Source organism: Papio anubis, chromosome 13 (assembly GCF_008728515.1).
Source record: "Papio anubis isolate 15944 chromosome 13, Panubis1.0, whole genome shotgun sequence".
Lineage (NCBI taxonomy): Eukaryota > Metazoa > Chordata > Mammalia > Primates > Cercopithecidae > Papio > Papio anubis.
In genome coordinates this window covers 25,503,356-25,528,530 of record NC_044988.1, presented here as the reverse complement: position 1 = coordinate 25,528,530, position 25,175 = coordinate 25,503,356, and the positions used below count along the sequence as shown (strand labels likewise).

At 41.4% G+C, this 25,175-nt stretch overlaps 1 protein-coding gene across 1 annotated transcript in view; it reads right to left on the bottom strand.

The window, feature by feature from the left end:
• Positions 1 to 7,315: 7,315 nt before the first annotated feature.
• Positions 7,316 to 25,175, bottom strand: part of ABHD17B (abhydrolase domain containing 17B) — an 85,545-nt gene continuing 67,685 nt past the window's right edge. The window contains exon 6 of the mRNA XM_017949924.3: positions 7,316 to 8,952. The gene's annotated coding sequence lies outside the window, so the exon portion shown is untranslated. The remainder of the gene's footprint in view (positions 8,953 to 25,175) is intronic.

Genomic DNA, 25,175 nt, shown 5'->3' with positions numbered 1-25,175 from the left:
TTTGCCAAAACCATGTCCTCCTTTTGGTGATTCCTGCCTCTACTGCCCCTCAAATAATCATTTAGCCTGAAACTAGAAGGATTTTTTAAAAAACACAACTTCAGTCACAAAATTCCCCCATCTCAAACTCTTCAACGGCTTTTTTGTTGTTGTTTGTTTGAGATGGGGTCTCACTCTGTTGCCCAGGCTGGAGTGCATTGGTTAATCATAGCTCACTCCAGCTCAAACTCCTGAGCTCAAGTTATCCTCCCACCTCAGCCTTCTGATTAGCTAGGACTAAGGTGTGTGCCACCATGCCTGGCTAATTTTGAAAATTTTTTGAGGAGACGGGGTCTCCTTATGTTGCCCAGGCTGGCCTCAAACTCCTAGCCTCAAGTGACCTTCCTGCTTTGGCCCTCCAAAATGATAGGATTATAGGTGTGAGCCACCATGCCTGGTTTCAAAGGCTTTTTTAAAAAGCCTTTAGGGAAAAGTCCCAAACTCTCATATGACTCATTCTTCCTTCAAATCTGGCCCTTGCCACCTTCTCTACCATATCTTCTCTTGCCACCCTCTAGGTTATATCACTGTTGAAAATCAGGACTCATAGAACATAATCAGGAAACAACAGGAGGAAACCAAAATATACCACCCCAAAATACATTTTTTTTTTTTTTTTTGTATCTTGATATGGCTATTCAGAGGGGCTGCAGACCACAGGAATAGCTCTGCAAAGCTGTGCTTTTGTAGGGGAGATTTGCATCTGTAGAGGAAATCTACATTAGTGAGAAACAGCAGACACAAAACAGTCTGCTCTGAGGCCTCCCTTATCTGTCTTATCCAGATCTAGGAAAGATTAACCCACAGGAGAAGCAGACTAAAAGTCAGACACTTTTAAAGGTCTGACGAAGAAACTTTTACCACAGGCTCTCCCATCTAATCTTCTCTCTTTCTCTCCCCTTTCCTCTCCTCTCCTCTCCCCTCCCCTCCCCTCGCCTCCTCTCCCCTCCTCTCCTCTCCTTCTTTCCTCCCTCCCTGCCTCCCATCCCTCTCATCCCTCCTCCTTCTTTTCTTTTCTGTTCTGTTCTTTTCTGTTCTTTTCTTTCGTCTGTCTCAGTCTGTTGCCCAAGCTGGAGTACAGTGGCATCATCCTGCTGCACTGCAGGCTTGACATTTGAGTTCAAATAATCTTCCCACCTCAGCATCCCTAGTAGCTGGGACCACAGGCTGCACCACCATGACCTGCTAATTTTTAAATTGTTTTCTGTACAGAGTCCCACTATGTTGCCCAGCTGGTCTCCAACTTCTAGATTCCTGTGATCTTCCTGCCTCAGCCTCCCAAAGTGCTGGGATTATAGGCAAGAGTCACCACCTGGCCCCATCTAATTATTCTGAGTTCTGCTACCTGAGGGACTTCATCTGCCTAACAAGACAGTCTTTGCCCACCCTGGATTTCCTCCCCACTCCCGCCTGTAACCTGTCACTGGGCTCCAAGACTCTATTCTTTTCTGTATAGCATAAAAGCTTCAGTCATCTGGCTCTTCTTTGAGTCTCATATTTGCAGGACACTATGTCCATGTGCACATTATTACATTTGTATCCTTTTTTTTTCTTGTTCTTCTGTCTATTGTCAGTCTGTTTTATAGACTCAAATGATCAAACCTTGAGAAGGGGAAAGGAAGCAAATTCCCTCCACCTCTACACAACTTAAATCTCTCTCTCGCTGTTCCTTTACCCCTTTATCTGACTAATTATTTTCTGACACTTGGATGAAAATGTCAGCAATGTGTTTTTTTTTTTTTTTTTTGAGACGGAGTTTCACTCTTGTTGCCCAGGCTGGAGTGCAATGGTGCATTCTCGGCTCACCGAAACCTCCACCTCCCAGGTTCAAGCAATTCTCCTGCCTCAGCCTCCCGAGTAGCTGGGATTACAGGCATGCGCCACCAAGTCTGGCTTATTTTATACTTTTAGTAGAGACGGGGTTTCTCTGTGTTGGTCAGGCTACTCCAAAACTGTGTTGGTCTCGAACTCCCAAACTCAGGTGATATACCTGCCTTGGCCTCCCAAAGTGCTGGGAACACAGGCGTGAGCCACTGCGCCTAGCCAATGTCAGCAATTTTAATGACTTTTTGGTTCTTTTTGGGGAAATAGAAAAAAAAAAATATATATATATATATATATATTTATTTATTTATTTATTTTTTTTTGAGATAGAGTCTGGCTCTGTCGCCCAGGCTGGAGTGCAGTGGCCGGATCTCAGCTCACTGCAAGCTCCGCCTCCCGGGTTTTCGCCATTCTCCTGCTTCAGCCTCCCGAGTAGCTGGGACTACAGGCGTCTGCCACCTCGCCCGGCTAGTTTTTTGTATTTTTTAGTAGAGACGGGGTTTCACCGTGTTAGCCAGGATGGTCTTGATCTCCTGACCTTGTGATCTGCCCGTCTCCGCCTCCCAAAGTGCTGGGATTACAGGCTTGAGCCACCGCGCCCGGCCTAGAAAATATTATAGTCACTTTAAGTAGCAAGCATATTTTCAGTCTAGTATTTTATTTATTTTTGTTTTTTATCTTTTTTGTGAGACAGAGTCTTGATCTGTCTCCCAGGCTAGAGTGCCATGGCGCGATCTCAGCTCACTGCAACCTCTGCCTCCTGGGTTCAAGCCATTCTCCTGTCTCAGCCTCCTGAGTAGCTGGGATTACAGGCAAAGCCACCATACCCAGCTGATTTTTGTATTTTTAGTAGGGATGGGGTTTCACCATATTGACCAGGCTGGTCTTGAACTCCTGACCTCACGATCCACCCACCTCAGCCTCCCAAAGTGCTGGGATTACAGGCATGAGCCACCACACCCGGCCTCAGTCTAATATTTTAAAATACCTAGTCCTATATAACCATGAAAATACCAAATTTGATCTCAAACTGTGGCCATCTCCACGCTAGGACCGAAGCTGGGGTGGCAGTTTGTGGAGGCAAGGGGTGAGTCGTGATCTCTTCTTTTCTTTTGCTCCCACTTGGTATTCCCAACTTCCTCAACCTCCTTTATCATGCACAATCTGGTTTCTGAGTCCACTAGGATGTTGAAGCAGAGGAAGAGAGTGGAGGTGCTGAAAGAACTAAAGTTCTTTTCTGACTGATATTTTGGTAAGATGCCACACCAGATAACGCCAGCCATTTTGCCTGTAAATTTTTCATGTGTAGTATTTTCTGAAAACAAGGACATTCTCTTACATAACCCGAGTACAATGACCAATACTATTATCTTACCTAGGGATTGGCAAACTGTGGTCTGAGACTCAGTCAAATCCAAACCACCATCTATTTTTGCAGGGCTCACCAGCTAAGAATGCTTTTAGATAGTTAAGCACTTTTTTTTTTTTTTTTTTGAGACAGAGTCTCGCTCTGTCACCCAGGCTGGAATGCAGTGGTGCGATGTCCGCTCACTGCAAGTTCCGCCTTCCAGGTTCATGCCATTCTCCTGCATCAACCTCCCGAGTACCTTGGGCTACGGGTGCCCGCCACCACGCCCAACTACTTTTTTGCATTTTTAGTAGAGACGGGGTTTCACTGTGTTAGCCAGGATGCTCTCGATCTCCTGACCTCGTGAACTGTCTGCCTCAGCATCCCAAAGTGCTGGGATTACAGGCATGAGTCATGGTGCTCGGCCAGCACTTTTTTTTTTTTTTTTTTTTTTTGGAGACAGAGTCTTGCTCTGTCACCCAGGCTGGAATGCAGTGGCACTATCTCAGCTCACTGCAGTGTCCACCTCCCGCATTCAAGCGATTCTCCTGCTTCAGCCTCCTGGGTAGTTGAGACTACAGGCACGTGCCACCACACATGGCTAATTATTTTTATTTTTTAAGTAGAGACAGGGTTTCACCATGTTGGCCAGGCTGGTCTTGAACTCCTGACCTCAAGTGATCCACACACCTCAGCCTCCCAAAGTGCTGGGATTACAGGTGTGAGCCACCGCACCCAGCCATTAGCTGTTTTATTTCAGTGAATGGAAATGTTTGACAGAGAAACAACTTTGGATGCAAATGCTGAATATCAACCATCTAAGCCCCAATTCAGAGAAGCTATTTTGCCCACATACTGGACAATGGGGGAAAAGTGGGAGGATAAGAACTATGTTCCAATTTTGGCTCTGTCATGATATTTACCAGCTGCTCAATCTTAAGAATCTTGGCCTCAGTTTTCTTACCTACAAAGTGGGAGTAACAACTCCAACTTCACAGGGTTGTTCTGAGGATAAAATGAGAAAAATAGGTACCAAGTGCTTGGGACATAGTAAGTATTCAGAACATGTTAATTTCCTTCCCCACCATGAAAGAAATAGGTAAGTTTGGCCAGGTGCGGTGGCTCACACCTGAATCCCAGCACTTTGGGAGGCCGAGGTGGGTGGATCACCTGAGGTCAGGAGTTCAAGACCAGCCTGGCAAACACGATGAAACCCCATCTCAACTAAAAATACAACATTAGCCGGGCATGGTAGCAGGCCCCTGTAATCCCAGCTACTAGGGAGACTGAGGCAGGAGAATTGCTTGAACCTGGGAGGCAGAGGTTGCAGTGAGCAGAGATTGTGCTGTTGCACTCCAGCCTGGGTGACAACAGTGAGAATCATCTCAGAAAAAACAAAAAAGAAATAGGTAAGTTTGTGTTCAAAATGCTGTAGAACTGTCACAGTTACTTACAAACCAAATTTAAGCCTGTGCACTATTTTAGTGAACTCATTATTTCATTTGACAGATATTTATTGAATACTATGTACTAGATATTTTCATGATAGATCTGTAGCTTCAACCTCCCAAATGAAAAATGGTATCTCTTCTAACCTAATGACAAGATTTCTGACTCAGGTCATGCACTACATAAGAATGTAGTTACAACAACTCAGGCTCTGGGCAAACAAAATGTTTAATAAATAATGACAAAATGACCCTTGGCGCCAGTATGGCATTTAAGGCCATTAATACTCCCTGCTGTCTGCTGAGTCATTGCTAAGCTGGGGAAACATGAGTTCCTAAAGGTACCTGGAAGGCTGGTTATGTCACCTCTGGTTGAAATAGATCCCAATATATATGTCATGTCCAGGATGGGGAGGGAAAGGTTTTAACTCCTGGAAAATGAGATATTACTTTGTTCCAGTTTACAAAAAAGATCTATTGGACTTCATTCCCAGAAACTGTCTCCTGAATGACTTAAGGCAGTGCTAAGGAAACAGCATATTTTAAATTGATTCTTTCTTTGAGCTGTGTTCCAAGTTGCCTAATAAATTTTTAAATTTCCAAAGAGATGCATTCAGAGTGACTCCCAAAAAGATGTTCTAATTTGGGATGTCACCAGCATCAGTGACATAAATCATCACAAACAACATTGTCACTTTGACTAATTGCGGGCTGTGTGAAAGGATGTCCTCTTTGTCCTCCTTATCTGCTTTCTCCTTCTTCACCTTATTGGGTATCAGTTCTCAAAGTTAGGGATAAGAATTCAATCTATTCTTCTTTTTTTTTTTTTTCCCAGAAGGAGTCTTGCTCTGTCACCCAGGCTGGAGTGCAGTGGCACGATCTCGACTCACTGCAATCTCCACCTCCCTGTTTCAAGCGATTCTCTTGCCTCAGCCTCACGAGTCACCGGGACTACAGGTGTACGCCACCACACCCAGCTAATTTTTGTATTATTAGTAGAGATGGGGTTTCACTATGTTGGCCAGGCTGGTCTGGAACTCCTGACCTCGTGATCCGCCCACCTTGGCCTCCCAAAGTGCTGGGATTACAGGCGTGAGCCACTGTGCCCAGCTATTCTCCTATTAATAATTCAGATGTTTGGTCATAGAAGTACCGTAGCATTCTGGAGCTGGCAACTGGAGCTGGGAGTTGTTGCATGCATTGCTCAAGGCCACATAACTTAGCTCAGTGCTTCTCAAACCGTATCACACATCAGAATCACTTGGAGGACTTGTTAAAACACAGATAGCTGGGCCCGATCTCCAGGGTTTCTGATCCAGTAATGGGTAGTCTGAGAATCTGCATTCCTAACAAATTTCTAGGTATTACTGATGCTTCTGGTCCAGGAACTACACTTTGAGAACCACTGTCTTAGTTAATTGTAGGGACAAGGTATAGAAGGCAACTTTCAGACAGTCCCGTACTTTTTCCAAGTACGGGCTCTTTTTTAGGGTACAGATTTTATGCTAAGGTTATAAAAGCCATACTTGTGCCTTTAATAATAAGAAGGGTTTCTTCTCTTGACATCCTGAAAGGGCAGAATTTCACTGAAGGTAGAGCTGAAAGGATGAGCTTTGGAATCAGGCAGATCTGGATAAAGAATCAGGCAGTCCACAGATTAGCTTTGTGACCTTGAACAAATTACTTAGTTTATTTGAGTCCCAGTTTCTTAATCTGTATATCAGGAGTTATTAGTTCTGAATATTTGAGATTTCAGAGGAATAGTCTAAGAACTATTTGACATAGAGTTATAAGATTGGAAACATTTAACTAATAGAGCATCTAAATTAGCATTTACTAATCTTCATTTTTCAGGTGTGGAAACAAAGGTCTAGGGAAAGTAAATGTCTCAGTCAGGATCTCATGGCATATGGCAGAATGAGGACCAGAACCTGGTCTTTTAATGGGATTTGTTTTGTTTTACTCCTTCACATTGGATGAATATTTCCAAACTAGACACCACTTCGAAACTAAACATTTTGATAGTGGAAGTTTGTTCACGTGGAAAGGTGGAAATTTAGGGCTTATGGCAAGCATTTTAGAGAGCCATATTAGCTAAATTTTATGATTTAATCCGCTTTTCATAACACCATTCCTTATATGATGTTGTACATTTTTTGGGGTAGTCTACGCTCTATCCCTCAGGCTGGAGTGCTGTGGCGGATCTCAGCTCGCAAGCTCATGCTCCGGGTTCGCAGCCATTCTCCTGCCTCAGCCTCGGTAGCTGGGACTACAGGCACCACATCACCTCGCCCGGCTAATTTTGTATTTTAGTAGGGCGGGGTTTCCTGCGTAGCAGCCAGGATGGTCGATCTCCTGACCACGCGTGATCCAGCGTGTTTGCTCCTAAGTCTTTCGGGATTACAGGCCGAATTTTATGCCCGGCCTTTTTTGTATTTTTTAGTAGAGACGGGGTTTCACCGTGTTATCCAGGATGGTCTCGATTTCCTGACCTCGTGATCCGCCCGTCTCGGCCTCCCAAAGTGCTGGGATTACAGGCTTGAGCCACCGCGCCCGGCTATGTTGTACATTATTAATAGTAAGATAATAAAACATGTATTCTGCTCACACCTAACTACTAAAAGAAAATTTATAGGAAGTAAATTGATTTTTTTTCTTTAGAGTAGGTTTTCAAAGTGGTCTCTTTTTTTTGGCATAATAGCATATTGCAAAAGGGGTATGGCTAGTTATAGAATTGTTGCTACACTATTACAAATGATTACATTTGAGAAAGAAGAGATTAGTAGATGGGAAAACAATTTCTACATGAAGGGGAAAAAGTTTTAAATGTGTTGGTCAAATGATAGTAAATGTTTGAAAGGAAAAAAAATGCAACTTAAAGGATTCACTCAAGCTGTACTTGTACTTGTTTGGGAAGAATAAAAATTAGAGTGTTTTAAGTCCCTGCTATTCAGGAGGCTGAGATGGGAGGATCCCTTGAGCCCAGGAGTTTGCATCCAGCCTGGGCAACATAGCAAGACCTCATCTCTAAAAAAATAAAATAAAATGAGAGAGTTTTAGAGTCAGGTAAATCTCCTCATCTAGCAGACATAGACCCTGGGATGCAGTGATGTCAAGAGTTATGCTGAATTGAGCAAATGATAATGGCAGAGAGGGGGATGAAACCCAGGACTTCTCAACTCTAGTTTGGTGCTTTTGGCACTGTGACCAGCCTGTCATCAGCATTTTCATTTTTGAGTGTAATATTTTGGAGAAGTCATGAAATAAAGGGTCATTGTTAAATACTAAGAGACTGTGTGGTATGCCTTGATGCTCTATTATTATTTATTTTGAAATGAGCCAACTGTTTTACACCCGTTAAAGAAAAAAATTACCCAAGTACTTGTTAAGATGGGAAGGCAGACTAAATTCAAGAGGGGGCCATGGTGATACATAAAGGGACCATTGAAATGAGGCGTTGCAGCGGGGGAGAGAGATTAGACTCAACTCCAACAAGGACCAGTGGAGATTTACAACCAAGGAGTAGGGTGCAGTCGGCAGATGGAAAATTACTAAGAGAAAGCATCAAACATAAGGTTACGTGGCTAAACCGACCGGATAGGATTATTGCTGAAGGCAGGTCAGAATGGCGAGATATTGAGGGTGGTCAGACACACTAAGGATGGGACAGTTTTGATAAACTGATTTAGAATAATTCTTGTTCAAATTGGATTCTACAAGGACAGAGAGGGAAGCCCAAGACTGGGCCGAGTCAAACAGAGAACTCAGAAGAGACTGACTAAAGTTTTGGCCGAAGGAGAGAGTCTTTGTCATACGTTAAGTCAACATTTGGTTTATACTAAGAGTAGGGCCAATGATGTATTTTGTAAGTTACTTTGATCGAAGGAACATTGCCATTAAGTGGCCACTAGCTGGCTAAGTAGACAAGAAAGAGACCTCTTCTCACAACTATTTAGTTACCTGTTTGAAGCTTCAGTATCAAGATTTATTCAGTGATACAGATACTGCCACATGGCAAGAATTTTCAACTGCCTTGGAAGGACATACTGACATGTAACAGATCAGTGGGTGAAAAAGGGGGCATGTTCACAGTTATGGGGCAGCGAATTGTGCATATCAGGGAACCTGTGTTATCTACCCAGCACCTGATAATTAACAATACTCACTGGTAGAATGGTGTCCTCCCAGGGAGAGAATGGAAAATCTTTTTAAAAAGCCAGTTTGATCCTAGTCAAAATTTACAATGTGTTTGTCCTCAGATGATTTGCAGCTCATCTTCATAGGCCTGAAAATCTGAAAATAAATTATTTTGAAGTGATGATATAAATTATGCATGAGTATCAATTGAATATTCAAGTATAATGAGTTTATAGAATACAAGAGAGTGTTTCTTTTGAGATGTTGCAATACTGCTATTGTTAGATTCAGGGCCCAGCTGATTGCTTATAGAGAGCCTTTGTGCAAAATTGAAAAAGGCACCCCCTCTGGGTGATGCAGCCCTGTGGGTACATGATTTGGCTAGTAGAGCTTGAACTGGGTCTTTGCTCCCTTTTGTTCCACTGGCTGGGTGCCTTTCTGCAATGCACAAACTGTGCTTCCCTCAACAGCAGCCCCAGTTGCTACTGGACATGTGTGCCAGCAGAAAAGATGTAAAGGCTTGAAGTGCTTGCGTTAGTTGTTAGAAAGTATTTGAAATTTGTAGGCTAGGCGCGGTGGCTCATGCCTGTAATCCCAGCACTTTGGGAGGCCATGGCAGGTGGATCATTTGAGGTCAGAAGTTCAAGACCCAGCCTGGTCAATATGGTGAAAACCCATCTCTACTAAAAATACAAAAATTATCCGGGTATGGGGGCACACGCCTTTAGTCCCAGCTACTCGGGAGGCTGGGGTGGGAGAATCACTTGAACCTGGGAGGCAGAGGTTGCAGTGAGCCGAGATCATGCCACTGCACTCCAGCCTGGGCAACAGAACCAGACACTGTCTCAAAAAAAAAAAAAAAGAAAAAAGAAAAAGAACAGAAAAGTAATATGTAAAAGTAAATGGTTCCTTCTCTTACCCCAACACAGAATGTTATTTGCAAGAGATAGTTTCAGTTCAGTTCTAAAATACCATGAAAGCAAGTGGTGCCTTCATGATAGAGTTGAGATCTGTCTTGGTGTATATATTTCCCGAAAAAAGCACAACTGGTGAGGGCACACTTCCCTAGCTAGAGGCAAACAACTCACCATCTGGGAAACTTAGATTTTTGGCACCAGAATTGCCTCATTTGCTACCTGTTGCAGTGACACAACAGGTCAGAGAAAAGCTGTATTGTGTTGGGTGTGGCTTTAAAACTCTTTACACACACCTAGATGGACTGGAACTTAGGAGTGGTGAGTGTTAGCATTAAAAAGCGTATGGGTTTCAATGTCAATTTTTCCTCCTAGAACCATTATAATGCCACGGCAGTGAAAGCAGAACCACAGGAATGAATCAAATTCTGAATTTCTGGTTTCAGGACAGAATGGAGTACACACACATCTTCGTATTTCTCCTGCTAAGTACAGCTAGAGGCCCTGGATATAGTATATAAAACAAGTACAAGAAGTTTCTAAAAGGGAGAGAGAAGATGGGCTCAGCTAGGGATCATGGATTTTCTTCTTGCTTCATATAGCCCAAACTGGGTGCTAGAGAAACAGGCAATTAGAAAATGCTAACAGGTGCAGACAAAAAAGGCCTAATAACAGTCTGCTCTCTAACTACAGGACAAGAAAAGGGGCAGCATAAGCAATCAACAGAGCAAAGAAACAACCAACAGAATGGAAGAATATATTTGCAAACTAGACACCTAAGAAGGAGTTAGTATCTAAAATATATGATACTCAAACAACTCAAAACAAAACAAAAAAACAAAAACTGAATAACCCAATTTAAAAATGGGCAAAAGACCTGAATAGATATTTATTTCTCAAAAAAAAGCCCATGCAGATGGCCAACTAATATATGAAATAAATGTTCAACATCACTGATCATCAGGGAAATACAAATAAAAACTACAATGAGATGTGACTTTACTCCAGTTAGAATGGCTACTATCAAAAAACCAAAAGACAGCAAGTGTTGGCAAGGATGTGGAAAAAAGGCAGCCCTTACACACTGCTGGTAGAAACGAAAATTAGTGTACAAAAATTAGCCAGGCATGGTGGCACAGGCCTATAGTCCCAGCTAGTTGGGAGGCTGAGGCAGGATAATCGCTTGAACCCAGGAGGCAGAGGCTGCAGTGAGCCAAGATCACGCTACTGCACTCCAACCTGGGTGACAGAGTGAGACTCTGTCTCAGACAAAAATAAATCAATAAATAATAGAGAGGAAAATTAGTACAGTCCCTATGAAAAACAATATGGAGATCTTCAAAATATTAAAAATAGAATTACCATCTAATTAGCAATCTTACTACTGGGTGATATACCCAAAGGAAATAAAATCAGTATGTCGAATACTGCATATTCAGTAAATTTAAAAAGTAATCTAATTCAGTAAATTTAAAAAGTTGTTAAATTCAGGATTTAACAACTTTTTAAATTTCACATATGTGACTTCTCTCATACATGAAATTTAAAAGGTTGTTTTTTAAAACAACTACCCCAGCCAAATACCATAGAAAAAAATGTGACCCATTCGCAACCTGCACCAAAAGCCAAGAAGGAGCCTAGACTTATGTCTTTGCACCGTTACAACAAAACAACTCCCTTCTCCTCCCCGTTCATGGTGTTAGAGAAGACCAAGTAGGAAGCTGGGACTTTTCTCCCGACCTTAAGTGATGGGAACACTCCCCAACTTCTGCTTGAGGTGTCAGTAAAGACCATGTGGGGTAATAAAAAGCTCCCAGTAGGGAAAAGTGCAGGTCCTGATGGCTTCACTGCTGCATTATACCAAACATTTAAAGAACTATTACCAATACTACTCAAACTATTCTGAAAAATAGAGGAAGAGGGAATACTTCTAAACTCATTTTCCGAGGCCGGTGTTACCTTGATACCAAAACCAGACTAAGACACATCAAAAAAAAAAAAATAATAAAGGAAAGAAAACTATAGGCCGCTATCTCTGATGAATATTGACGCAGAAATCCTTAACAAAATGCTAGCAAACCAAATTTAACAACACATTAAAAACATCATTCATCATGACCAAGTGGGATTTATCCTTGGGATGCAAAGAAGTTTCAACATATGCAAATGAATCAATGTGATACATCACATCAACAGAATGAAGGACAAAAACCATATGACATTTCAGTTGATGCAAAAAAAGCATTTGATTAAATTCAACATCTCTTCAAGATAAAACCCTAAAAAACAAGGTATAGAAGGAAAATGCCTCAATATAATAAAAGCCATATATAACTGATGACGGATCCACAGCTAATATCATATTGAATGGGGAAAACCTGAAGGCCTTTCCTCTAAGATCTGGAACACAACAAGTATGTCCATTTTCACCACCATTTTTCAACATAGTACTGGAAGCCCTAGCTAGAGCAATCAGACAAGAGAAAGAAATAAAGAGCGTTCAAATTGGAAAGGAAGAATTCAAATTATCCTTGTTGGCAGATGACATGATTTTATATTTCAAAAAACCTGAAGACTGCACCAAAAACTATTGTAACTGATAAATTTAGTAATATTGCAAGATATAAGATCACTCACAAAAATCAGTAGCATTTCTATATGCCAACAGTGAACAATATGGAAAAGAAATTAAAAAGGAATCCCATTTACAATAACCACAAATGAAATTAAATACTGAAGAATTGTGAACTGGAAGTATCTGAGACAGGTCTCAATAATTTAGAAAGTTTATTTTGCCAAGGTTAAGAACATGCCTGAGACACAACCTCAGAAGGTCCTGATGACATGCACCTAAGGTGGTCAGGGTACAGCCTGCTTTTATACATTTTAGGAAGACATGAGACATCAATCAATATGTGCAAGACGTACCTTGGTTCAGTCCAGAAAGGTTGGACAACTGGAAGTTCAGTCCAGAAAGGTTGGACAACCTGGCTTCCAGGTTATAGGTGGGTAAGAGACAAATAGTTGCATTCTTTTTAGTCTTTGATCAGCCTTTCACTGAACACACAAGTTACATGTGAGAGTTGTGTAGAGGAATAGTCAATTATGCCTTAGTCTGGCTCAGTGAATCTACATTTTTTACATAAATAATACGGCAGAGGAGGCAATCAGATATGCATTTGTCTCAGCTAAGCAGAGGGCTATTAGTTCTGTCCTTTATCCCTCATCTGTGAAGATAAGCTATCAATTTATATTACCAGGGTAAAATTCAACAGAACTCTTTTAGGGTCAAGATCTTGAAGCCCACAAGGAATTTCCTTTGTAGCTATCTTTGTAGCTATCTTATTTAGGAATAAAATAGGATATAGGTTTGTCTGACACAGTTCCCAGCTTGGCTTTCCCCTTTGGCTTAGTGATTTTAAGGTCCCAAGACTGATTTTCCTTTCACAGAATTAACCAGAAAAGTGAAGAATCTCTACTATGAAAACTATAAAACACTGACAAAATAAATTGAAAGGAACACACAAAAAATGAAAAGATATTCCATGTTCATGGATTAGAAAAAGGAATATTGTTAAAGTGTCCATACTATCTAAAGCAAATTACAAGCTCAATGCAATCCTTATCAAGATGCCAATGACATTCTTCACAGAAATAGAAAAAACAATTCTAAAATTTATATGGAACCACAAAAGACTCAGAATAGCTTACATTATCCTTAGCAAAAAGAATAAATTGGAGGAATCACATTACCTTACTTCAAAATACACTATAGAGCTACAGTAACCAAAACAACATGGTACCAGCATAAAAACAGACACATAGACCAACGGAACAGAATAGAGAACCCAGATACAAATCCATGCATATGCAGTGAACTCATTTTCAAGAAAAGTGCCAAGAACATACATTGGAGAAAGGACAGTTTTTTCAAAAAATGGTAATGGGAAAATTGGATATCCATATGCAGAAAAGTGAAACTTTATCTCTATTTTTCATCATATACAAAAATCAAATCAAAATGGATTAAAGACTTAAATCTCAGACATCAAACTATGGAACTACTACAAGAAAACATTGGAGAAACTCTCTAGGACATTGGTCTGGGCAAAATTTCTCGAGTAATATCCCACAAGCACAAACTGCCAAAGCAGAAATGGACAAATGGTATCACATCAAGTTAAAAAGTGTATTCACTGCAAAGGAAACAACAAGGTGAAGGAACAACCCACAGAATGGGAGAAAATACTTATAAACTCACAAAGGGTTAATAAGGAGTTTAAACAACTATAGGAGAAAAATCTAATAATCTGATTTTAAAAAGGGCAAATGATCTGCATAGACATTTATCAAGGGAAGATGTACAAATGACAAAAAGACATACGAAAAGGTGCTCAACATCACTGATCATCAGAGAAATGCAAATCAAAACTACAATGAGGTATCATATCACCCCAGTTAAAATAGCTTTTATTCAAAAGACAGACAATAACAAATGCTGGCAAGGACGTAGAGAAAAGGGAACCTTCATACACTGTTTGAAGGAATGTAAATTAGTACAACCACCTTTGCAGAACAGTTGGGAGGTTCCTCAAAAAACCAAAAGTAGACCCATCTAGGTCCATGACTCATGACTCAACCAGTCCTGTGTCCCCCACCCAAAGGTGGACTCAGCGCACAAGGACCATTTTCCATACCTCTATGATTTTGCCCCCAACCAATCAGCAACACCCATTCCCTATCCCCCTGCCCACCAAATCACCCATAAAAACCCTAATCTTTGCGTTCTCAAGGAGTTTGATTTGAGAACTATCCTCCTGCTTACCTTGCTTTGCATTAATCTTCCTTCCTTTCTTTCTTTCCTTCTTCCTTTCTTCCTTTCTCTTTCTTTTTCTTCTTTCTTTCTCTATCTCTTCTTTCTTTCTCTCTTCTTTGTTTCTTTGTTTCTTTCTTTTTTTCTTTCTTTCTTTCTTTCTCCTTCCTTCCTTCCTTCTTCTTTATTTCTCTTTCTTTCTTCCTTGACAGGGTTTCACTCTGATACCCAAGCTAGAGCACAGTGACATGATCATGGCTCACTGCAGCCTTGACCTCCCTAGGCTCAGGTGATCTTCCTACCTCAGCCTTCTGAGTAGCTGGGACTACAGGTGTGTGGCACCACACTCAGCTAAGTTTTGTATTTTTTGTAGATACGGGGTTTCATCATGTCGCCCAGGCTGGTCTCAAACTCCTGGGCTCAAGCAATCTGCCCACCTCAGCCTCCCAAAGTGCTGGGATTATAGATGTGAGCCGCCATGCCTGGCTACCTCTTTCTTTACAGCAATACTACTGTTTCAGTGAACTGGCTCTATCTTTGCAGAAGGCAAGGGTAATTACAGGAGTAAAAGCAGAAGGTAAAGGTCAAAGGAAAGAATCAAGGACCTTAAAGACAAAACAATAGAAATTACCCAATCTAAACAACAGAATGAAAATAGATTGGAAGAAAATAAACAGAACCTCAGAGACCTGTGCGACTAAATAAGAGATACAATATTTATGTCATCAGAGTCCCAAAAAAAGAAGAAAAAGAAGATGGGGCTCAAAAAGTATCCAAAGAAATAATGAGCTGGGAGCAGTGGTTCAAGCCTGTAATCCCAGTACTTTGGGAGGATGAGGCAGGTGGATCACTTGAGCCCAGGAGTTTGACAGCACCCTGGGCAACATGGCAAAGCCCTGTCTCTACAAGAAATACAAAAATTAGCCAGGCGTGGTGGTGCACACCTGTAGTCTCAGCTACTTGGGAAGCTGAGGCAGGAAGATTGCTTGAGCCCAGAAGGTGGAGGTTGCAGTAAGCCAAGATTGCATCACGTGGGTAACAAAGTGAGACCCAGGCCGGGTGCAGTGGCTCATGCCTGTAATCCCAGCACTTTAGGAGGCTGAGGCGGGCAGATCATGAGGTCAGGAGATTGAGACCTTCCTAGCTAACATGGTGAAACCCCATCTCTACTAAAAATACAAAAATTTTAGCCGGGTGTGGTGGCGGGCACCTGTAGTCCCAGCTACTCAGGAGGCTGAGGCAGGAGAATGGCGTGAACCCGGGAGGCGGAGCTTGCAGTGAGCCGAGATCTCGCCACTACACTCCAGCCTGGGTGACAGAGTGAGACTCCGTCTCAAAAAAAAAAAAAAAGAAAAGAAAAAAAGAAAGAATGAAAAGGAAAGAAAGAAAGAAAAACAAAAGAAATAATTGCTAAAAATGTCATGCATTTGGCAACAGATGTAAACATAAATTTAAGAAAGTGAGCCAACTCCAAATAGGAGAATCTAGCACCCAGCCTTCCCTTTGTAAGGAACTGTAAAACAGATGTCAACTGCACAGTCAAGTAAAACAATTTTTTTTTTTTAAGTTGGAGTCTCACCCTGTCACCTAGGCTGGAGTGCAGTGGCATGCTTTTAGCTCACTGCAACCTCCACCCACTGGGTTCAAGCAATTCTCCTGCCTCAGCCTCCCGAATAGCTGGGATTACAGGCTACCATGCCTGGCTAATTTTTGTATTTTTAGTAGAGATGGGGTTTTGCCATGTTGGCCAGGCTGGCCTCGAATTCCTGACCTCAAGTGATCAGCCTGCCTTGGACTCTCAAAGTGTTGGGATTACAGGCATGAGCCACCGCCCCCGGCCAAACACATTTTTTTAAGGTGATAATATTGCTTTAGAGCATCACTGTCATAGTGTTAAGCATAGTTAAGCTTTTAAGAAAACCCATGACTTGGCTGGTCACGGTGGCTCACACCTGTAATCCTAGCACTTTGGGAAGCCCAGGCAGGCAGATCACCTGAGGTAAGGAGTTAGACCAGCCTGACCAACATGGTGAAACCCCGTCTCTACTAAAAATACAAAAATTAGCTGGACGTCATGGCATCCGCCTGTAATCCCAGCTACTAGTGAGACTGAGGCAGGAGAATCACTTGAACCCAGGAGGTGGAGGTTGCAGTGAGCCGAGATCGCGCCATTGTATTCCAGCCTGGGCAACAAGCAAAACTCCGTTTCAAAACAAAACAAAACAAAACAAAACATAGCTTGGGGATTGCTAGCTTAATTTCAGACAAATTTACATCTGCTAAGCAAACAGCTGAGAATATATATAGTCAATTAGTGAAGCACCAAAGTGATTTGGGAGGTGATTTTTTTGTTTGTTTGTTTGTTTGTTTTTTGAGACGGAGTCTCGCTCTGTTGCCCAGGCTGGAGTGCAGTGGCCGGATCTCAGCTCACTGCAAGCTCCGCCTCCCGGGTTTACGCCATTCTCCTGCCTCAGCCTCCTGAGTAGCTGGGACTACAGGCGCCCGCCACCTTGCCTGGCTAGTTTTTTTGTATTTTTAGTAGAGACGGGTTTTCACCGTGTTTGCCAGGATGGTCTCGATCTCCTGACCACGTGATCCACCCGCCTCGGCCTCTCAGAGGTGATTTTTAAGGAGAGACTTTGGTTTTCATAACCTACCAGTATAACTCTTCACGGTTTTCAAATTTATTTATTTTCTATCCTCTAATTTGTTTGGCAGCAACATTAGAGTGCAGGTGTTTAAAAATGAACTCATTGTTATTTGTTTAATGTATTTAGCATTTAAAATGGTTTAAATTTAACAACCTAGTGAAAATAAAATTCAGAATTTTTAGTTTCAAGTAAATACAATAACCACATATACCATTAATTTCATCTGGAAATACAACCGGCTTTTTTGTCAGCTTCTAGAATCAAATGGCCCAAACAGATGAGACTCCTCTGACAAACTTGAATATTTGTCAATGTGTATAGCAAAGAATGTTGCTTATTTTCAGGCCAGGCACGGTGACTCACGCCTGTAATCCCAGCACTTTGGGAGGCTGAGGCGGACGGATCACCTGAGGTCAGGAGTCTGAGACCAGCCTGACAATAGGATGAAACCCCGTCTCTACTAAAAATACAAAAATTAGTCGGCTGTGGTGGCACACACCTGTTATCCCAGCTACTCGGGAGCCTGAGACAGGACAATCGCTTGAACCCGGGAGGTGGAGGTTGCAGCGAGCCCAGATCGTGCCATTGCACTCCAGCCTGGGCAACAAGAGCGAAACTCCGTCCCCTTCGCCCGCCCCCCCACCAAAAAGAATGTCGCTAATTTTCTTATAAACATGACATGTGAAAAGCGGTTGTTAAAAAAAAAAAAAAAAAAAAGAAAGAAAGGAGAAAAATGATTATTGGGTTATAAGACTGTTTATTCAAACATTATCTCCTTTAGTTCTTATAAGAACCCAGCAAGAAGACATTAACCTCTTTATAGAGAAGAACAAAGAGATTCAGAAAAATTAAGGTTTGTGCTGGGTCCTTCCTAGCTGAAGCAGTCACACAACTGACACAAAAATCTGATATTCTTTCCACTTAGGCATCTCATAAAGCATAGAAACTTCATTTCATTTTGAGGTCTTAGTTGCCAATGTGTAGGGGGAAATATCAACTGACTTTGTGTCAATCAAACTAAAATCTTTTGTTAAGTGACATAGAGTATAAATGAGAACATGCAGTGTTCCAGAATACGTTTTGTTGTTGTTGTTTGTTTGTTTGTTTTTTGAGGCGGAGTCTCGCTCTGTCGCCCAGGCTGGAGTGCAGTGGCGCGATCTCGGCTCACTGCAAGCTCCGCCCCCCGGGTTCACGCCATTCTCCTGCCTCAGCCTCCTGAGTAGCTGGGACTACAGCCGCCCGCCACCATGCCTGACTAATTTTTTTTTTGTATTTTTAGTAGAGGCAGGGTTTCACCGTGTTAGCCAGAATAGTCTCGATCTCCTGACCTCATGATCCACCTGCCTCGGCCTCCCAAAGTGCTGGGATTACAGGCGTGAGCCACCACACCCGGCCAGAATAAGTATTTTTTATCCCAAAGTTATGTCTTTTTTTTCTTCTTCTTCTTTTTTTTTTTTGAGATGGAGTCTCACTTGGTCGCCTGGGCTGGAGTGCAGTGGCGCTAACTCGGCTCACTGCAACCTCCGCCTCCCGGGTTCAAGTGATTCTCCTGCCTCAGCCTCCGGAGTACCTGGGATTACAGGCTCCAGCCAATATGCCCAACTAATTTTTTATATTTTTAGTAGAGACAGGGTTTCACCATTTTGGCCAGGCTGGTCTTGAACTCCTGACCTCGTGATTCACCCGCCTCAGTCTCCCAAAGTGCTGAGATTACAGGTGTGAGCCACCATGCCCAGTTCACAGTTACGTCTTATTCAATATTTAATAGCTTCAAAGATTGCTCTTCTTGATTATTTTCCCTCATTTTAACATATGCACCAGGCACAAGAATGGTCCCTGCTCTTGAGGAGACTGAAAATTTGGGGGGAATATGGATATGCCATTTGTTATATTTCTGGGCACATTGAGTCTGTTACCAGTTTTACTCTAATCTTCTCAGTAACGAGAAAATTGATGAGGTGTTTCCGAGTCTTTAACTGTTATGTTTTTCTTCCCAAGTCACGAAAATCAACCTCTCACTGTGTGATCCTTACTTTACACCCAGAATACTCCCATACACTTTCAATTAAAAACCTGGCGAACAGTTACTCCAAGTAAGTCTTTGTATACAGCGTGTAAGAGCTTCCGGGAAGGTATACATTTCTCTTGCCCTTCTTTCCCTAGCCAGTCAAAAAGGCCGATCTGGAAATTGTCTGAGCAAAAATATATGAATCCATTAACTTCCCTTCCACCAAGAACAAAAAAAATCAGAACAGCATCCTTTCTATGTCTATGTTTCTTCTTCTTTTTTCCTTTTGTCTCAACACTCTTCCCTTATCCAAATAAGTTTTGCCACTTAGTATTTTCCTGGTGTTTTCCTCCCTGCCCCACTCCCACACCCCATTTGATTACAAGAATTTGAGAATAGTTTATAATTCTCAGGGTATGTGCAAAACACTTTCAGCATGGGTTCAGTTAGTTTTTTATCTTGTTCACAAGAGAAAATCTGGGAAAGCCTTTAGTCCCTTCCAAGACAGTGCGACTTGAATCTGATACGGCTGTGGCAAACAGTTTGATTTGAATTTGATTTTATTTTTTTGGCATCTTCTTCAGAATCTCTTTGTTCTCTGAAGTTGTGGTTAACAATGCTATGCCTTAGGCATGGTCAGGTGTGTTTGAATTAAAAATATGATGTAATTCAATGTCACACTGACATGATAGTGAAGAGGTAATGCCCTTGCATGCTCTCTTACTTTATTCATCCACCAAATTGAAGTCTGGCAATAGAAAAAAAATGTCTTATCTTGGCAATGTACCTAATACATGCTTCTTACAATATGTTTTCTGGGGTACTCCAAATTCAGTCAGTTAATTTAAATAAATAAAATCTGACTAGCCCCACCGTGTCCAACACAGCTTTGTTACAGCAAGTTGGACACTCTTTAACTTCTTGATGAATCCCAGTCAGTTATTTCTTGATAGATTTCACTTCTCAACATGCAATAGTAAGCATGACTTATTTAGCGATTGCTGTTTATTTTTATTTTCCAAGTTAGAATGATATAACAGCTTGGTAAAATTATCTATTGTTGACTTATTAGGGAAAAGTTTGAATGGGATTCACAAGGAGAGGGAAGAAGAGGAAGAATGAGAGAGATGAGGGGTAAAAGTGAGAGGTTAACGATGAAACACATGTTTTTTCATATGTGGAAAGAAGAGAAAACAGCTATAGAGACTAGTATAGAACATAAGCAAAAACTTCCTAATACAAATTAAGTTCCTTCAGCAGCAAAAGTGTTTCCTTTTTTATTTTTATCAAAAAGCATCAGCCAGGCATGGTGGCTCACACCTGTAATCCCAGCTACTTGAGAGGCTGAGATGGGAGGATCACGTGAAGCTGGGAGTCCAAGACCAACGTGGACAACATAGCAAGACCTTGTCTCTAAAAAAAAAAAAAAAAAAAAAAAAAGACAAAAAACAATTTAAAAAGCACCAATCCTTTCTTAACAGGCAATAGAATAGCTGACTAATCCAAACACAAAATAGATCATTATGGTTGCACATGACATCAAGGTGAAAATATTTAAGAGCCTAACTGCAGAGGCTGGGTGCAATGGCTCACATCTGTAATCCCAGCACTTTAGGAGGCCAAGGTAGGAGGATGAGTTGAGCTCAGGAGTTCAAGACCAGCCTGAGCAACATAGCAAGACCCTGTCTCTAAAAAAAAGAAAAAAAGAAACAAAGTTTATCTGTAACATTTTTGTATAAATCCCATTCCTCCCCACATCCTGTGATATCATAATGTAAGCAAGGTTCTACAGTCTCTAAAATGGAGTGACTCAGGGCCAAAAAATTTTTTTCAGATCTGCGTTTTCTTTTTAATTTTTTAATTTTTTTTTTTTTGAGACGGAGTCTTGCTCTCTTGCCCAGGCTAGAGTGCAGTGGCATGATCTCAGCTCACTGCAAGCTCCGCCTCCCGGTTTCAAGTGATTCTTCTGCCTCAGCCTCCCAAGTAGCTGGTATTACAGGCATGCGCTGCCATGCCCAGATAATTTTGTATTTTTAGTAGAGACAGGGTTTCACCATGTTGGCTAGGCTGGTCTTGAACTCCAGGTGATCCGCCCACCTCGACCTCCCAAAGTGCTTGAATTACAAGCATGAGCCACCGCACCCAGCCCAGATCTGCATTTTCTTGAATGATTTATACTAGAGAGTTGACTGTTTTCCTGAGAATGCTTAGATTGAAACTTTTTGGAGAAATTCAATATTTTCTGGGTTACCTCACTTTCTCTATAGATATTCCATGGCAAATGATGTATCAGACCATTTTTTCCTGCCTTCACGTGCTGTTAGATTGTATGTGCTCATGGTACACAATATCATACTTAAATGAAGTGGTAAGGTATATTGAAGTGGAAGGTAAATTGCTTGCCCAATTTATATCTTTACAGTTTAGATTGTCTTCTCATGTTATTTGTTTTCCCTTAAATTCTTGAACATGTTTATAACTGTTTTCTATCCCTTGCTACCTAATTTCATCATTTCTGTCATTTTTAGTTCTGTTCCTATGATTTTCTCCTGGATATGGGTTGCAATTTGCTGTTTTTTTGTATGTCCACTAATTTTTCATTGGATGCTGGACATTATGTATGTGACACTGTTTTGTGTTGAGATTTTGTTGTCCTCTTTTAAAAATGTTGAAATTAGTTTTGGCAGGCAGTTGCTACTTTCAGATCACCTTGCTTCTTTTGAAGCCTTGTAAGTTTTATTATATTGAGTTTAGTGTTGCCTTTATCCTAGGACCAATATAGCGTACTAGTAAGGTATAAACTCTCTCAGATCCCCTCTGATGGCCATAAATATTCAGAAAAGTCTTTCTGCCCTGGGTGGACAGAATTCAAATGTCCCCAAGCCCTGTGTGAACTCTTCCTTTACATGCTGGCCTTGTGGAGTTTCACCCTATGCATACAGAGTGGCAGTATGCAGCCAAGAAATCAAGGAGGTCCTTGTGAGATTTTCTGAGTTCTTTCCCTGTGTAGTTTGCTCCCCTACAGTTTTCTGCACTGGAAATGTTACCTGTCTCAGCCTCACCAAACTAGAATTTCTATCTCCTCATCCTAATGAAATGATAGTCCATTTGAGTTTTCTCTCCCTGTGTCATAGTCCAAAAATTGCCTCCAGGTAGCATTGCCGGATTTAACAAAGAAGAATACAACATTGTATTGTGTACATACTCATATGAAAAATTATTCATTATAATCTGAAATGTGTTGTATATGTGAAATTTAACTAGATGTTCCTGTATTATGTCTCACAACCCCACCTCAAGACCGAAAGCCAGTTCAATTGTAGGGCTCATTTTAATTGTATCGCTTCTCTCAGGAATCAAAATGTTGAACATACTGTGATTCCAATGTCTGAAAACAGTGGTTTCATGTATGTTTCACAGTCTTCTAGTTGTTTATAATGGGAGGGTAATTCTGTACCAGTCATTCCTTCTTGCCTAGAAATTGAAGTCCATAGTACATCTTTAAATTTAAAGAAAGCAAGTAAACAAATAGGATAGCTGGAATTATTCAGGGAATCATTGAAGAAAATAATAAATAAATGCGTCACTTCCACTCATCCTGGAGTATGCTACATAGAATTGCCTGTTTGAGAAAGAGCTAAATTATAATTCAGAGCATCTGCCTTTAATTCAATATTCTTATTTGAAATCACCATTTCTCTTCCGCTTTATGGTCTCATCAGGCTTTAAATGTACCTTAGTTTCAGCTGCTCTGAAGAATGTCAACCTCTCTGGGAAGCTACAATTTACGCCTGGTGAATTATGTGCAGGTCACAGATCCAACATTGTTAGAAAGTGCATCCCTGGCTGGGGCACTGTGGCTCACCCCTGTAATCCCAGCACTTTGGGAGGCCAAGGAAGGTGGATCACCTGAGGTCAGGAGTTCAAGACCAGCCTGGTCAACATGGTGAAACCCTGTCTCTACTAAAAATACAAAAATTATCTGGGCGTGATGGTGCACACCTGTAATCCCAGCTAGCTGGGAGACTGAGGCAGGAGAATTGCTTGAACCCGAGAGGCGGAGGTTGCAGTGAGCTGAGATTGTGCCACTGCACTCCAACCTGGGTGACAGAGCAAGACTCAGTCTCGGGGGAAAAAAAAAAAAAAAAAGGAAAGTGCATCACAAATATACCTTGAAAATCTGTGAAATGCAGGCATCTTCATATGGGAGACAGAGTTCATTTTATTTATATGAATAAGTACAATTATGACTCTCATATCTTGAGAAATTCAAATAGTGCTCATCTAACAATAGTTACATAGTGTGGCGGAAAGAACTCAGGCCTGGTGAGGATGAGAAAGCAACTATTATTTATTGAGTATCTGCTATATGTCAAGTGTTACACAATCAGTGGTGTGCTGAAGCTGGCCCGTGCTGGCTCATACAGGATTATGAGAAGCAGTGATTAGGAATTCCACCAGCTGGTTGCTAAACCACTGGTAGCTTGGAACTGGCCACTGGATGAATATTTACACCATAGAAATAACCAAATACTACAAATTAGGGCTTTTCCTTCAACCTCAAGAGTCTATTATTAAATATTTACCAGCCGGGCGAAGTGACTCACACCTGTAATCCCAGCACTTTGGGAAGCCAAGGCGGGCAAATCACCTGAGGTCAGGAGTTCGAGACCAGCCTGGCCAAAATAGCAAAACCCCATCTCTACTAAAAATACAAAAATTAGCCGGCCATGTTGGCACACACCTGTAATCCCAGCTACTTGGGAGGTTGAGGCAGGAGAATCACTTGAACCAGGGAGGCGGAGGTTGCAGTGATCCAAGATCATACCACTGCACTTCAGCCTGTGTGACAGAGGGAGACTCTGTCGCAAAATATATATATATATATATTTTCTTTTTTTACCAGCACACCACCATCACCTTTTTCATTATAGTTTATTTTCCAAACAAGTCTACAAGACGCATAATAGAATGCAAAGTCTAAACATAGAAAAAAACTCAGATTACATAAATAACAAGTCCACATTTACCCAGAGAGCAAGTAATGAAACTAATTCTATGTATATCCTTGTCTTTTCTACTTACGTTCTTATACCTTTGACTTAAGCTAAGTTTTTGCCTTAATATTGTGTGGTCTTGGACCAAAACCTGACCATTCCCACCCTGGATTGTCCTTTCAGCTGTCAAGTTGGGAACGTGAATTACTTAATCCCAAGGTCTCTTTTGGATATAATAATCTCTGCTGTCCAGTACCTGGTGCTTAAAAGTATGATACCGCCAAATTTGCTTTGTTCAAATCTCCACCATCAAGGAAATACAATAAAGAAAACATGTGTAGTGGATTGACTTATTGGTTTTTTGACAGAGAACAGTAACTTACCGTAAAATTACCTGTTTTGTTTTTCTCAGCTTTAGACTCGAGAGTTACCACCACTCTTGTCCCAGAAGGGTAACCAAATCTTTGTCTCATTGATGGTTTTATCCCTGAGGACTATGTAGATCTTTATTTTCAAGTGATTCATTATGGAGATTAAAAGTGAAAATAGTGAAGGATTACTTCAAAGGTGGCTTCAAAGGTAGAAGAGGGAAATATTCCCATTTTATTTTATTTTTTAAAATGTATTTAGAGAGAGGATCTCACTCTGTTGCCCAGGCTGGAGTACAGTGGTGTGATAATGGCTCACTGCAGCTTTGACCTCCCAGGCTCAAGTGGTCCTCCCAGCTCAGCCTCCTGTAGCTGTAACTACGGGTGTACACCACCATGCCTAGCTAATTTTATATAGAGATGGGGTCTTACTTTGGGTTTTTGTTGTCATTGTTGTTTGGGTTTTTTTGGTGGTTGTTTGTTTTGTTTTTGGGAAGATTCTCCCTATCGCTCAGGCTGGAGTGCCATGGTGTGATCTTGGCTCAATGCAATCTTTGCCTCCCTTGTTCAAGCAATTCCCAGGCCTCGGCCTCCCAAGTAGCTGAGATTTCAGGCGCACACCAGCATA